The 13,506-nt window shown below is 38.6% G+C and overlaps 1 protein-coding gene across 9 annotated transcripts in view; it reads right to left on the bottom strand.

The window, feature by feature from the left end:
* The window catches only part of FBXO34 (F-box protein 34), an 88,077-nt gene that overhangs the window by 7,629 nt on the left and 66,942 nt on the right, over nt 1-13,506 (bottom strand). Inside the window, exon 1 of one of the 9 annotated variants that reach the window (XM_060619892.3) lies at nt 8,181-8,321. The exons of the other annotated variants lie outside the window; for them this stretch is intronic. The gene's annotated coding sequence lies outside the window, so the exon portion shown is untranslated. Of the gene's footprint in view, nt 1-8,180; nt 8,322-13,506 lie in introns of those variants that run through there. 9 annotated transcript variants of the gene reach the window in all.

Here is a 13,506-nt window from a genome sequence, read left to right as displayed (position 1 = left end):
GGAAGAATGTTCATAAAAGAACAGTCACTTTTAGACCCTATGGCAAGGTCAATGAATAACTGTGTCCAGTTAGCAATGGAGATCCTTGGTGACTCTGTTGTAAGAACTACAGTGGGTGAGTAGGGCAGAGCCAGAAGTTCATGGTGAAGGAGTAACTGGAAGGTGACAAAGTGAACCTTAGCAACTCCTTCACAAAGCATGGTTGTGATAAAGTCTTTGTACATACCTGCCACCTTAATCCTTTCCAGGAAGAAAGTGACATATAACAATGAATCAATTAAAACTTGCACAACTTTCCTCCAAACAAAAGCCAAAATTCTGTTTTCAAATAATTCCAGTATTCCTTTTAGACTCTAACTTCTGTTTTCAGCTCAAACAAAGCTGGAAAAACCCTCACCTTTAAACACAGTGTACAATCCCAAAATAGAGCCATGGAAGAGAATTTAACTTTGTTTAGAAAAAAAAAAGTGCTTGGATAAATCCCAAAGTTGAAAGAGTCATAGTAACTAACTCTAGACTATGGAGGAGTGAATTTGATCAATGAGGAATCAAATGGCAATATGGGGTCAGAATAGAGGAAAAGGATGAGATTTCTCTTTGTGCTAATAATAGGCTTAGTGCTAATAGGAGGCCTAAAATCAAAGACAGATGCTTATTTTTTAACTTGTCACTCAGTGTATGGCATTGCCTATCGAAACAGACTAGGAAATAAGTCATTTCCTAAGTTTCTTTCTGCTATGTTAAAGGTACAGGAATGCACTCCAAAAAGGAGTCCACTTAAAAAAAATTTTTTTTAACTTTTATTTATTTTTGAGAGAGAGACAGAGGGTGAGTGGTGGAGGGGCAGAGAGAAAAGACACAGAATTCGAAGCAGGCTCCAGGCTTTGAGCTGTCAGCATAGAGCCCGATGTGGGGCTAGAACCCACAAGCTGTGAGATCATGACCTGAGCTGAAGTCGGATGCTTAACTGACTGAGCCACCCTGGCACCCCAGGAGTCCACTTTTATTAGAATAGTTAAAAGCTCTTCTTCCTTTACAAAAGGCCAGAGGAATTAAAATAGACTAATCCTTGAAAGACCATTCCCATGATACCTTTAGAGGAGTTCAAGTATACAGTAAATAAATTCACTGTTTCTTTAAGAATGTAAAAGCTTAGGCTTAGGTCTTTATCTCCCGGCTGGTGGGCTGGTGGGTTTGAGCCTCTCATCAGGCTCAGTGCTGACAGCTCAGAGACTGGAGCCTGCTTCAGATTCTGTGCCTCCCTCTCTCTATGCCCCTCCCCTACGCACGCACGCGTGCGTGCTTGTGTGTGTGTGTGTGTGTGTGCGCGCTCTCTCAAAAATTTAAAAAAAAAATTTTTTTAATCAAAAAAAAAAAAAAAAAAAAAAAAAAAAAGAATGTAAAAGCTTCCGGAGAACATCTTAAAACCACCTTCTTCACTGAACCATTACAGAAATGACTAGCAACTCCAGCAAAGTATTACATATATATATAATGAAGTCTTTGTTTTTTCCAAATGAAATAATGGAGCTGTAATGACTTTTGAAGCCCCACAGTGAGATAGTGGTAGCATTAGGATGAGAATTAGGTTAAGAGTCTCCTGGATCTGCACTTTCCTTGTTCAAAGCAAACAAAAATAAAAAACCTAGGCCCAGAGGTGCCTGGCTGGCTCAGTCTATAGAGCATGCAACTCTTGATCTTGGGGTTGTGAGTTCGAGCCCCACACTGAGCATAGAGACTACTTAATAAAAACATATTTTTTTTTAATGATAAAGTGTGCCTAGCATTAAAAAAACACACACACTTGGGGCACTTGGGTGGCTCAGTCAGTTAAGCATATGACTTCGGCTCAGGTCATTATATCTCATTCATGGTTTGTGAGTTCGAGCCCCGCGTCAGGCTCTGTGCTGACAGCTCAAAGCCTGGAGACTGCTTCAGATTCTGTGTCTCCCTATCTCTCTGCCTCTCTTTCTCTCAAAAATAAATAAGTATTTTTTTTTTTTAAAACACACACACACAGGCCCAATTATGACACAAATGAGATTAAATAATTCTGACAGCATCTATTCAAAGAGATTTTTCTCTCTCAAACTAGGTCAGTTTTTCTTCAGTGCCACATAAAACCTCTACACATAACTGTGATGAATTAAAGCAGACACACCACATCACATACAAAGCCATACGAATCTATAAGTATGTAGAAACTACTTCCATGGCTGTTAAAGTAGAAAAAGTGCCAAGACTAGGAGGGTGTGAATACACGTGGAGGCAGAAGATAGTACTTCCCTTCATAATCCTCTAAGCACTGACAGAATGCATCCAACTCCCACTGAACGCCTTAACCAAAATATAAATAAATAAATAAATAAATAAATAAATAAATAAATAAATAAAAATAAACTAAACAAACTGTACATCAGAAAAGACAGTAGTTCTCAAACTGGGCTCCAAAATATTGGGGGAGGGAGTTCACTTCTTTCTTTCAAGGAACATTCTCTAAAGCCATTTCATGGGACCTTGAACCTTTGCCTCAGGAGGGCTGGATTGTTAATTGCACACAACTTAATGGAAAAATCCTTTACTGTCTGTTAAAAGATACTGAGTAATACAGAGACTAGTCTTTGGAAGCACATGCATAGTTTTCCAGAATTCGCTGCTCACGGCTTTCATCATTCTTAGAATTCACAATCTTATTTAAATACAGCACATAGGAGCGCCTGGGTGGCTCAGTCAGTTGGGTGTCCAACTTCAGCTCAGGTCATGATTCACGGTCCGTGAGTTCGAGCCCCGCGTCGGGCTCTGTGCTGACAGCTCAGAGCCTGGAGCCTGTTTCGGATTCTGTGTCTCCCTCTCTCTCTGACCTTCCCCCCATTCATGCTCTGTCTCTGTCTCAAAAATGAATAAATGTTAAATAAATAAATGAATGAATGAATGAATGAATGAATGAATAAATACAGCACACAGCTCCATCATGATTATCTAATATAGATTCTATACCATGATTAAAGACCAAACAAAGCTAACTTCCCCAAAATAAAAGTTTATGATAAATTTGATGGGCCAATAAAGTATCTAAAACATACTGAAAGGAGTATTACAAGTTGGGAAGGGTAGCCACTACTTTGCTTTTCCATTGTGGTCACAACTGAAGCAACACCTAACAGTTTTACAGCGTACTGCAAAATACTGAATTAGTCATTAATTTACATGGATCCTCTACCCCCTCTTTTCTTGGACTAGGTAGGAAGGGGGACAGGAGGCTAAAGGAAAGAACACTTGCTCAGTCTATTTTGAATTATTAAATAACAGTTGGGGATACAGACAAACTGAAGTATTATGTTTTGTTAAACTTACCATGTTTAAATTAATCCAGTCAACAATGGTTTACAAAGTATTTTCCTATTGTTCCTGTGACATAATGCTAAACACTCACATAACTCTGGCGTATCACAATTTATTGCTACCTAAAACTGATGAGAAATCTACAGTTTTGTAGTTCCCACGAGAAAGAATATCAAAATCCAGCGAAACACACTTAAAAAGTTTAGTCCCCCCAAAATCATTGATATATATTGAAAAGTACATTGAGCATTACCAAGAAAATTTCGCCTCTATAAATTTCAGATACTCAGCATTCCTGTTAAAACCCTCTTGCTTATTTTTCCTATTCTAATATTTCTTAAAGAAAACAAAGGAAAAGAAAATTTCTATCCTCTCGCATAGCAAAATGTCATTCCTTGAGTAAGCTTTTTTTTTTTCACTTTGAAACCAGGCATTCTTCCATATATAAATGTAACATATTTTTAAAAGTTTATTTATTTATTTTGAGAGATAGAGAGCACAGGTGTGAGGGGGTACAGAGAGAGAAAGGAAGAGAGAGAATCCCAATCCCCACTGACAAGGCAGAGCCTAATGCAGGGCTCGAACTCACAAACCAGGAGATCATTAGCCAAGCCAAAACCAAGAATTGGACTCTTACCCAAATGAGCCACCCAGGCACCCCATAAACTTAACATATTTTTTTAATGTTTCCTTATTTATTTTGAGAGAAACAGAAAGAGAGCACGTGCGCAAGCAGGGGAGGGACAGAGGGGAGTGGGGACAGTGGATCTGAAGTGGGCTCTGTGCTGATGGCAGAGAGCCTTACGCAGGGGTTGAACTCACTAACTGTGAGATCATGACCTGAGCCAAAGTTCAATGCTTAACCACCTGAGCCATCCAGGCGCCCCAATTTAACATTATTTTTAAGGCAATATTTTCTTTAAGAGTAATGCAGTACTTTCAAAGAACTGATCAGAGCTTTAACATATAACCTCTTTGACCAAATGTAACTGGAACATAAAAATGTCATCTTTCCTAGGGAATAAATTGTTAAACATTCTAAGGCCAAGGTCAGCCACAAACACAGCTCAAAAATCCATTAGGTACCAAATAATGTTTGATATGAAAAATCAGAGAACAGGGGCATCTGGGTGGCTCAGTTGGTTAAGCAGCTGACTCATGATTTTGGCTCATGTCATGATCTCATGGTTTGTGAGTTCAAGCTCCACAGTGGGCTTTGCACTGAGTATAGAGCCTGCTTCGGATCCTGTCTCCCTCTCTCTGCCCTCCGCCACTTGCTCACTCTCTCAAAAATAAGTGTTAAAAAAAAAAAAAAAAAAAAGAACTAATGTAAAAAAATAAAAGAAAAATCAGAGAATAGCATGAAATTCTGAGTGTAAATACAATACCACACTGCACATCTGCCGTGCATGGGGCCTCAATCTTGAGCAAAGTACCAGCTAGCTGGGCACAGGCTGGCCCATTATAGGTACCTGAATTTAAAATAGGTTATTCCTCACAGGAAAGAAGAAAGAGGCAAAAAAGTAAAAATTCAGAGTAACAAATATTAATGCACCAAGCAAAAACAGCTTGCTTGCTGTATCAATGCAGACAAAAGATCTGGCAAATGAAGACTTTGGTCAGCAACCCTGGGTAGGGGTGGAAGGGGTAGGGAAATTACTTCAGAAATAGGACCCAGGGTATTTACCAAAGAAATAAAGCCTGAGCCACAGTCCTGTGCCCAGCTGTTTAGTAATTACTCTTCCTTCTATCACATATCCCCTAGGATCTGTTGAACCAAGACTGAGGTAGCAATCTATGCAATGGCTGTTCAAAGTATTCTTTAAGAATTACCACTTATAAAGAAATGAGGCTTATTGTCAATCGAAACCGGAGAGGTTGCTGTTCTGGAGCCTGTTTTTTGAGTTTACCAAAGCCAATTCAAATCTTGGGAGTTAAGGGGTGCCTGGGTGGCTCAGTCATTTAAGTGTTCAATGCTTGGTTTCAGCTCAGGTCATGATCTCACGGTTCACGAGTTTGAGCCCCACATGGGGCTTTGTGCTGACAGTGAGGAGCCTGTTTGGATTCTGCCCCTCCCCTGCTTGCTCTATTAAAATAAATAAGTAAACTTTAAGAAAGTAAAAATAAATAAATCTTGGGAGTTAAAACAGTATTTCCAGAGTGCCTGAGTGGCTCAGTCACTTAAGCGTCCAACTTCGGCTCAGGTCATGATCTCATAGTTCATGAGTTCGAGCCCCACATTGGGTTCTATGCTGACAGCTCAGAGCCTGGAGCCTGCTTCAGATTCTGTGTCTCCCTCTGTTCCCTTCCCTGCTCATGCTCTCTCTTGCTCTCTCAAAAATAAATATTTAAAATTTTTTAAAAGAAAATGAGTATTTCCAAGGAGTAAATGTGAGAAATCTATATTACCAAAAAAACCCCTCAATCATCAGGCACCAAGGAGCCCAAATTGTCATATTACTGGAGAAAAATCACAAACCAGGGCTTATGTACTTGTCTTAAATCTCATATAAAACTTCCTTGAGTACAGAGGGTATGTCTTCACTATTCTGCAGAATTTGACTAACCCATGGCCATCCCATTCTGCAGAATTTGACTAACCCTGGAATTCCTAAAGCCAAACAGGAAAGACAATGGTATACAAACAAGGTATAGAGACCTCTCACTTACACGGTAAACTATGGGCCTTCAGAACCAGCTTTACATAAATGCAGAATTTAACAAGTCGGAGGTTAAAAGAGCTCTTATATGTAAGTCCTATCTTCTGAAATTCCTAGATGTATGTATTTACTTAACATGGTTGTAATCATATTATATATACAATGTTATGCTTTTTATCAGAAGTACTGTCCATGTTATTACATGGTCTTGAAACCCATCAAAACTGTTAATGTATAAGTGCCAGAATTTAATAAATATTCCCTCCAATCCTGGAGGTTCTAATGCAACTTTCATGCATGCATTCTCTTATGTATTTAAAGGTATGTCCTTAGAAGATTCCCAGAAGTGGAATTTCTGAGTCAGAGTTTGAGTATTTTTATGACTGGGTACATCTTGCTCAATCACTCCCCAAGTAGTGCTAATTTACCCTGGCACTACCAAGAAAATCATGCCAGTTTTATGGGCAAAAGTTGTGTTGTTTAAAGGGAAAGAAAGCAAGCAACGTAGACCTAGAGATAAAAAATAACAAAGAAGTAAGCAGAGAATAATCTGTTTTCACTTCTAGAATAATAATAGCTCTAAAATGTTTACTATGTGCTAGGCACTGTTCAAAGCTCACAACCACCCCACCCCCAAAAAACCTAAGTGCATATTCTTACTAACCCTAATTGCAGGTGAAAAAACCAAAGCAGAGGGAGGTTAAAAAAACTTGCCAAGATCACGCAAGCAAGCACATCAAGAAGCCTGGGTGTGCACAGTCAGGAATCAGAGGCTATCCTCTTACCTAGCACATTATGAAAAGAGGGAGCACAGATGAGGAACACATGGATGAAGACTTCATCAGTAAGCTTAATCTCATTGTCATAAATAAAGACTGAGAAGTCTAACTGTGACAGGAAACAGAATTTGGGTTAAATTTTGGATGTTGAGTTTGATAACCAACTTAAAATTAATCTATTCATTTATTAAATACTTAACTTCCCTTTCAGTGTCAGACTAGACCTTGAGACTTCAGCATGAACAAAACTAACAATTCGTGAACGCATGGCAAACCTAAGAAATCTACACCGATCCTTTAGCTTTTCACTCATTTACAAACTTAAAAGTTTCCCATGTACTGAGTCAAGTTAGCAACAAAGATAGACATCACTAAGATCACTCAAATTTTATTTCTGGCAAAGAGAAACTTAAAAATTTAATGCAAATATGACAGTCTGAGCCACAGGCCTGAGTACAGATGATATTATCAGAGAATAAGGCTGGGTTGGAATGACTGTATACAGAAGAATACACAGGACAATACATACAGATATTATTCTGGTGTTGATTTATAACAGACTTATTTATTTACAACAATTAGTTTCAAAGAAAGAAAAATGGTAGAGAACAGATGAGATAAAATATAACCATAGGCAAGTGGAAAACTATGAAATGATAAAGAGTAAGACCAATATGAATAGGAATATTAATATATATCTAGATTTCAGAGGTCCTACCATCTCTTTCCAGTACTAGACTACATGAAACTATACACAACACTTCGTCATTTCCCCAAAAATGCTTTGAGGCAAAGAGAAATAGTTACCCTTGCTATACTTTTTACTGACACTCAACTACTACTTCATCAGCAGCATATCGGTTTGCTAGAGCTACCATACAAAATACCACTAACTGTGTGGTTTAAACACAGAAAAGTTACTTTTCATAAGTCTGGAGTCTAAAAGTCCAAGATCAAGGGGATGGTGGGTTTGTTTTATTCTGAGGCCTTTCTCCTTGGCTTGCAGAAGGCTGCCTTCTCATGGTGTCCTCACAGGATCTTTCCTCTGGACACACATGCCTTTGGTGTCTTTCTCTTGTGTGCAGAATTCTTTCTTTTAAAGACACCAATCAGATTAAATTAGGGCCCACCCTGTCTACCTTCTTTTAACTTAATCAACCTCTTTAGTTTTTAAGTTTATTTTGAGAGACAGAAAGAGAGAGAGAGAGAGAGAGCGCGAGCATGAGTGGGGGAAGGGCAGAGAGAGACGGAGAAAGAGAATCCCAAGTAGGCTCCACACTGTCAACACATGGAACCTAACGCGAGCCTCCGTCTCATGAACCATGTGATCATGACCTGAGCAGAAATCACAGAGTCTGGATGCTTAATCAACTGAGCCACCCAGGCACCCCTTAATCACCTCTTTAAATGCCAGCTCTCCAAATTCAGTCACATTCCCAGGCACTGGGGATTAGCGCTTCAACATATGCAAAGGGAAGCAGCAGGCAATTCAGCCCCTAACAATGGGGTAAATGTAAGAATTCATGAGTTAAAGCTTAATGTTTTAAGATCATAAAAATAACCAGAAAGCTATTCTGATTTGATCTCCATACAACCCATATTTATTTAAGAGAACATTTCAAATCATTCAAGAGCTCACTACTCCAAATAATTAACACCTGGACAACTGTCTTCTGTAAAACATGTCTGGAAGGGGAAAAATGTTATCACTCCTATTAAAATCTCATTAGTACAAAATACAATGGTTATTATTAACCTTTTTTGCAGCCACTATAAGCCCTTTAAAATTCTGATGAAAGAAAATGGATGCTCCCTGAGGAGGGAGCGTGGGGCAAGCTGAGGGCAAAATACAGGCTGGCACCACCCCACCTTCCAGGTGGAATAAGTGTGATAGTCCTCAGACACTCCTGGCTACCCAAGAACAAAGGAAAGGGCTTTAAGCGCTTGCCACGGTAACGTGGGAAACTAAGGCAAATGAAAAATTAAATTCCCTTACTGCCTAGAACCCACTGACAAGTCCTTGAAACCAGCAGTGACCTCCCTCTAGGAGCCCAGCTGTCTCAATGATGACACTTTGCTGGGGGCAAAAGAAGTTTAGCTTAACATTATCCCAACCTTGAGGATCCTGTAAGTCTATTTCCTCTATCTCAACTGCTCCACAATATATGCTGGCAATCATGCTCCAAACTTACGGCCTCCTGATAAACATCTGAAGGGTCTCATGACTGAGGTTTTACTAAACGGTACTAAATGGCATTTCCGTAGCAACAGCTAGCCCCTCAAGGTCCTGGAAACCTTGCTTCCAAAATTTCTTAGAGACTTACTCTATCCCTGACCCCCTCCCAACCTGAGGGTATATAATGAGTTACCTGTCATGACCCCAGTGCAGAAGCTCTTCCTGCCCACAGGTCCTGTTTCCATGCTTTAATAAAATCATCTTTTTGCACTAGAGAGGTCTTCAAGAATTCTTTCTTGGTCGTTGGCTCCGGACCCCCCACCACCACCCCCAAACTTCATCACTCCCTGAGGAAAGGACACATAGCCACAAAGTCTGGCATGATTATTGTTTCGGGAGATTCACAAACCACCTCCCTAAAGCTCATCAGGATCCATGGACTCAGGTTAAAGAGCACTGACCTAAAGGACCATTTATATCTAAATTAAAAACTAAGTCTATACCAAAATGGACCAAAACACTTGAAATTGAGATTATCTTGAAAAATACAGGATATACAGTAACCATGTTTATATTTAGCTACTTGCCAAAGGATTGGAAGTAACTACTGATCAACCAAATAATATTAGAATAAATTTTAAGCCTATTAGCCAACACTAAAGGTGGGGAGAGGAGTGAAGAGAGAAGAAACATTACTTCAGAAAGTCTAAACTAAGAAAACCTACTGCAATTCAGCACAAAATCTTAGAATAAAAAAGAGACAAATAACAAGAGGTAGAAATCACTAACAAGTTTCTTGTTTACTGACAGAAGATCCATTATTTTCTACACACCAAAGTCATAGTCAACAAAGATAACATTATGTTGTGAAATTTCAAAACCTGGCTTGTCGTCTTCTCTCTGTATGCCTGACTGCCCTCAAAAAACAGCTTTGGATATGTTCAGACAATTGGGCAAAAGAGAAACTTCTGTTGAATTCACTATTCCACCTAGGGACGTACCTCTGTGGACAATTTTACTAAGGTGTAAACTCCCAAGGATAGGAACACTTGTCTGCCTGATTTACCACTGCGCCTCTGGAGCCTCACTCAAAAATCATTTGTTGAATTCGAATGGATGCTATATTCTAGAGACAGCCTGAATGTGGAAGACAGGCTGAGAATGTAACATCCATATCTACTGTACAAGCAGCTCAAATGGATCACTATAGTTTTGTGTTGGATCCAACACGATACGAAGTGGCAATATGGAGCCCCAGAAAATAAAAGTACTATTTATTAACGAGATTTCTTGTACCATTATTTCTAAAGAGATACCCCAAAAATAACTTGCTGGAGCTCCAGCTGGCAAACTGCTGAAAACCTTGAATTTTCATTTCCTGGTCTAGTACTTCAATTTCCCTTCTATGTCCATTTATATGATCCAAAGTCCAAGTTCATCTGTAAAGCGAACACACAAAATCCCCCACAGAAAAGTGAAAAACAGGTTTATTCCACTGTAGATGTATCTGAAGAATAAATTCAGCTTCTTGGCTCTGAGCAGTAAGAGAGAAGTCAGCTCACCTCAAAAGCCCTGAGCTTGAACAAGAGCTGAAAAGAGTAAGAAGAAAGGCAGTACAATGTATGAGGGGAAAGAAATTAATTATCTGGTCGCTTTCTGATTTACTGAAGAAAAGCTCCTCTATTAAACTCACCAGATACTTATGAGCTTCACTGACCTGGCAAAATCACTAGGTCTTCAACTACTTTCTAGTGCACCAGCTTCAGATGCTTGCTTTAAACGAAATACCAATGAAGAAACTGGGTTTTTTCCCTAAATAAATCCTTTCCAGAAACAAAAATATTATCATATTATAAATATTAGTAGGGGACTATTTGAAAAGTCCTTAAGGACACCAAGTGAGCCCCAGACTCCTTGATAACTCTCAAATGTAAAATATAACAGCTGTGAAATGGGAAAACTGAACAAAATCAGATTACCTTCCAAGCCGCCCTTCTACAGTTATAAGAAAGAAAACTGCACAATTTAAAAACCAAGGTCTTCAGTAAGTAATACCAAAGCTAACTGTACTAAGCAGACATATTTTAGACTTTATTGCTCCTGATTCCAAATCAAGCCCAGAAACAGTTTTAGAAAATTAAATGCCTAAGCTCATTAAAAAGAAAAAAATTACACAAGTAGGTAAAACTTTAAAACAGCAATTTATAGGGGCGCCTGGGTGGCGCAGTCGGTTAAGCGTCCGACTTCAGCCAGGTCACGATCTCGCGGTCCGTGAGTTCGAGCCCCGCGTCAGGCTCTGGGCTGATGGCTCGGAGCCTGGAGCCTGTTTCCAATTCTGTGTCTCCCTCTCTCTCTGCCCCTTCCCCGTTCATGCTCTGTCTCTCTCTGTCCCAAAAATAAATTTAAAAACGTTGAAAAAAAAAAATTAAAAAAAACAAACAAACAGCAATTTATAGTATTATACAAGTAGGGAAGTACACACTCATTAGAATGCATATTCACCCCTCATACTTATCTCTAGCTGGGAAAAAACTACTGGTAAGCACTCTAAGACAACTTCCTACCTAGATGAAACACATGGGTCTAAAGTTGCTCTGCAGTAGTCAGCTACCCAATAGAGTATACAGCACATCTCAACACCAAATTATGTACAGTACTATATTTTAATCACTGCTACAAAATCAAAATAAAATACACTTAAAGCCATTAAATGCCTTAAATTAGAATTTTATTTCGGGGGCACCTGGGTGGCTCAGTCTTGGTTTCAATTTAGGTCATGACCTCACGGTTCATGAGATCAAGCCACAGGTCGGGATCTAGGGCACTGACAGTGCAAAGTCTGCTTGGGATTCTCTCCCCCCCCCCCCTTTCTGTCCCTCCCCTGCACGCTCTCTCTCTTTCAAAATAAATAAATAAACTTTTTTAAAAATGCTCAATCTCTGAAAAAATTATTTAAAAAATTTTTAAATTTTCTGATAGGTTTTGATTCAAAATAAATGGAAGGAATGATAGAAATAGATGTTACAATTTTCTAACTTTTACTGAATTAATGGATCTGGGCAAACCTGAAACACAGCACATGCTCCTGAGAGAGGAAAAGAAGGCATTTAAAAAAAAAAAAAAATTCTAATCTGGTCAGTCCTTTAAAGCCAGCTACCAATTTATAGAAAACACAGGAGACAAAAATATATTACACATCTGAGGAATACAAACAGTAAAATCTAGCAGGGAAACTACACTACAGAACAAAATAAGGCTGGTTTCTTCAAGCAAATTCCAAGTTAGAAAGACAGATAGACTGGGGATGGGTGGGGTGTATAGGCGGGGAGGCTATCCCATTAAAATAAACTTAACAAGGAGCGCCTCTTGCTGGCTCAGTCACTAGAGCATGTGACTTCTGACGTCAGGGTCTCCAGTTCAAGCACCATGTTGGGCGTTGAGCCTACTTAAAAAACAAACAAACAAAAAACCCTTAAGAAACCAGCCAAATATAATGGATGCTGAGTCAAATAGACATACTATAAAAATTAATATATATGTGTGTATATATGTATTTTTAAGTCCTTATCTGTTAGATATACATCTTAAAATCTTTTTAGAGTAAGTGATATGATAGTTGAGATTTCCTTCATAACAATAAGGGACAGAAGAAATGGTTTGGAGTATAGATCAAATAAGATTGGCCATGAGATGATAAACTGTTAAAGCTGGATATGGCTAAGTGCAGGTTCGTAACTCTATTTCTACATTTTTGTACATAACAGAATTTTCTCATAATTACTGGTTTTTGAAAAGGGGAAATAATTGGAAGCATTTGGAAAACAATGGATGAATAAGCCTGGAACTGTTCATTATACACACACAGGGTGAAGCTGCATACAGTCTGATTTGGAGGAAAATGTGGTGGAGTTCAGTGGTTCCTGGGTAAAACAGCTCCACAGGACTCTTTGTAAGTCCCTCTCCACTAAGCCCCAGGCTATCTGATGTGTCACTCTTTCCGGGTTCAGACACCGGGCACCAACCAATATAAATTCTTCTTGCCCTACTCCACACTAGTTACTAAAAATTGAACAGGAAATAAATTAGAGAACAAAAAAATATATAAAAAAGAGTGACCAAAACAGAATCAAATAAAAAAGAACTAAAAGACAACAGTGATCAAGATCAATCAATCCATTTCTTAATTAAACAGATATGGCTTTCAATTCCCTCATTCTGTGACCTAAATGAGCGGTCTAATTATTAATAACTGAACCTGCCTTATGGATAAGTGCACTTAACTTTCATAACTTTAAAGATAAATATAAACATTTCAATAAATGCATAAGAAATTTTGCTATTTAAAGATACCTCATTGTAAATCCTTTCATAACAATACTCCCCCTCCACATTCACCCATGGGGAAGGGAGAAATGATAGTATTAGTATTAAAATATTAATATTATTAACAACATAGCCATTGATATTTATTAAGCACATATAAACATTAATTTCATCTTCAGGACAACTGTATGAGATATATACAATTATTATTTATTCACATTTCACA

Source organism: Panthera onca, chromosome B3, assembly GCF_046562875.1.
Source record: "Panthera onca isolate mPanOnc1 chromosome B3, mPanOnc1 haplotype 2, whole genome shotgun sequence".
NCBI classification, from domain to species: domain Eukaryota; kingdom Metazoa; phylum Chordata; class Mammalia; order Carnivora; family Felidae; genus Panthera; species Panthera onca.
Note: the sequence above shows the minus strand (reverse complement) of the source record. Positions and strands in the feature narration are given on the sequence as shown.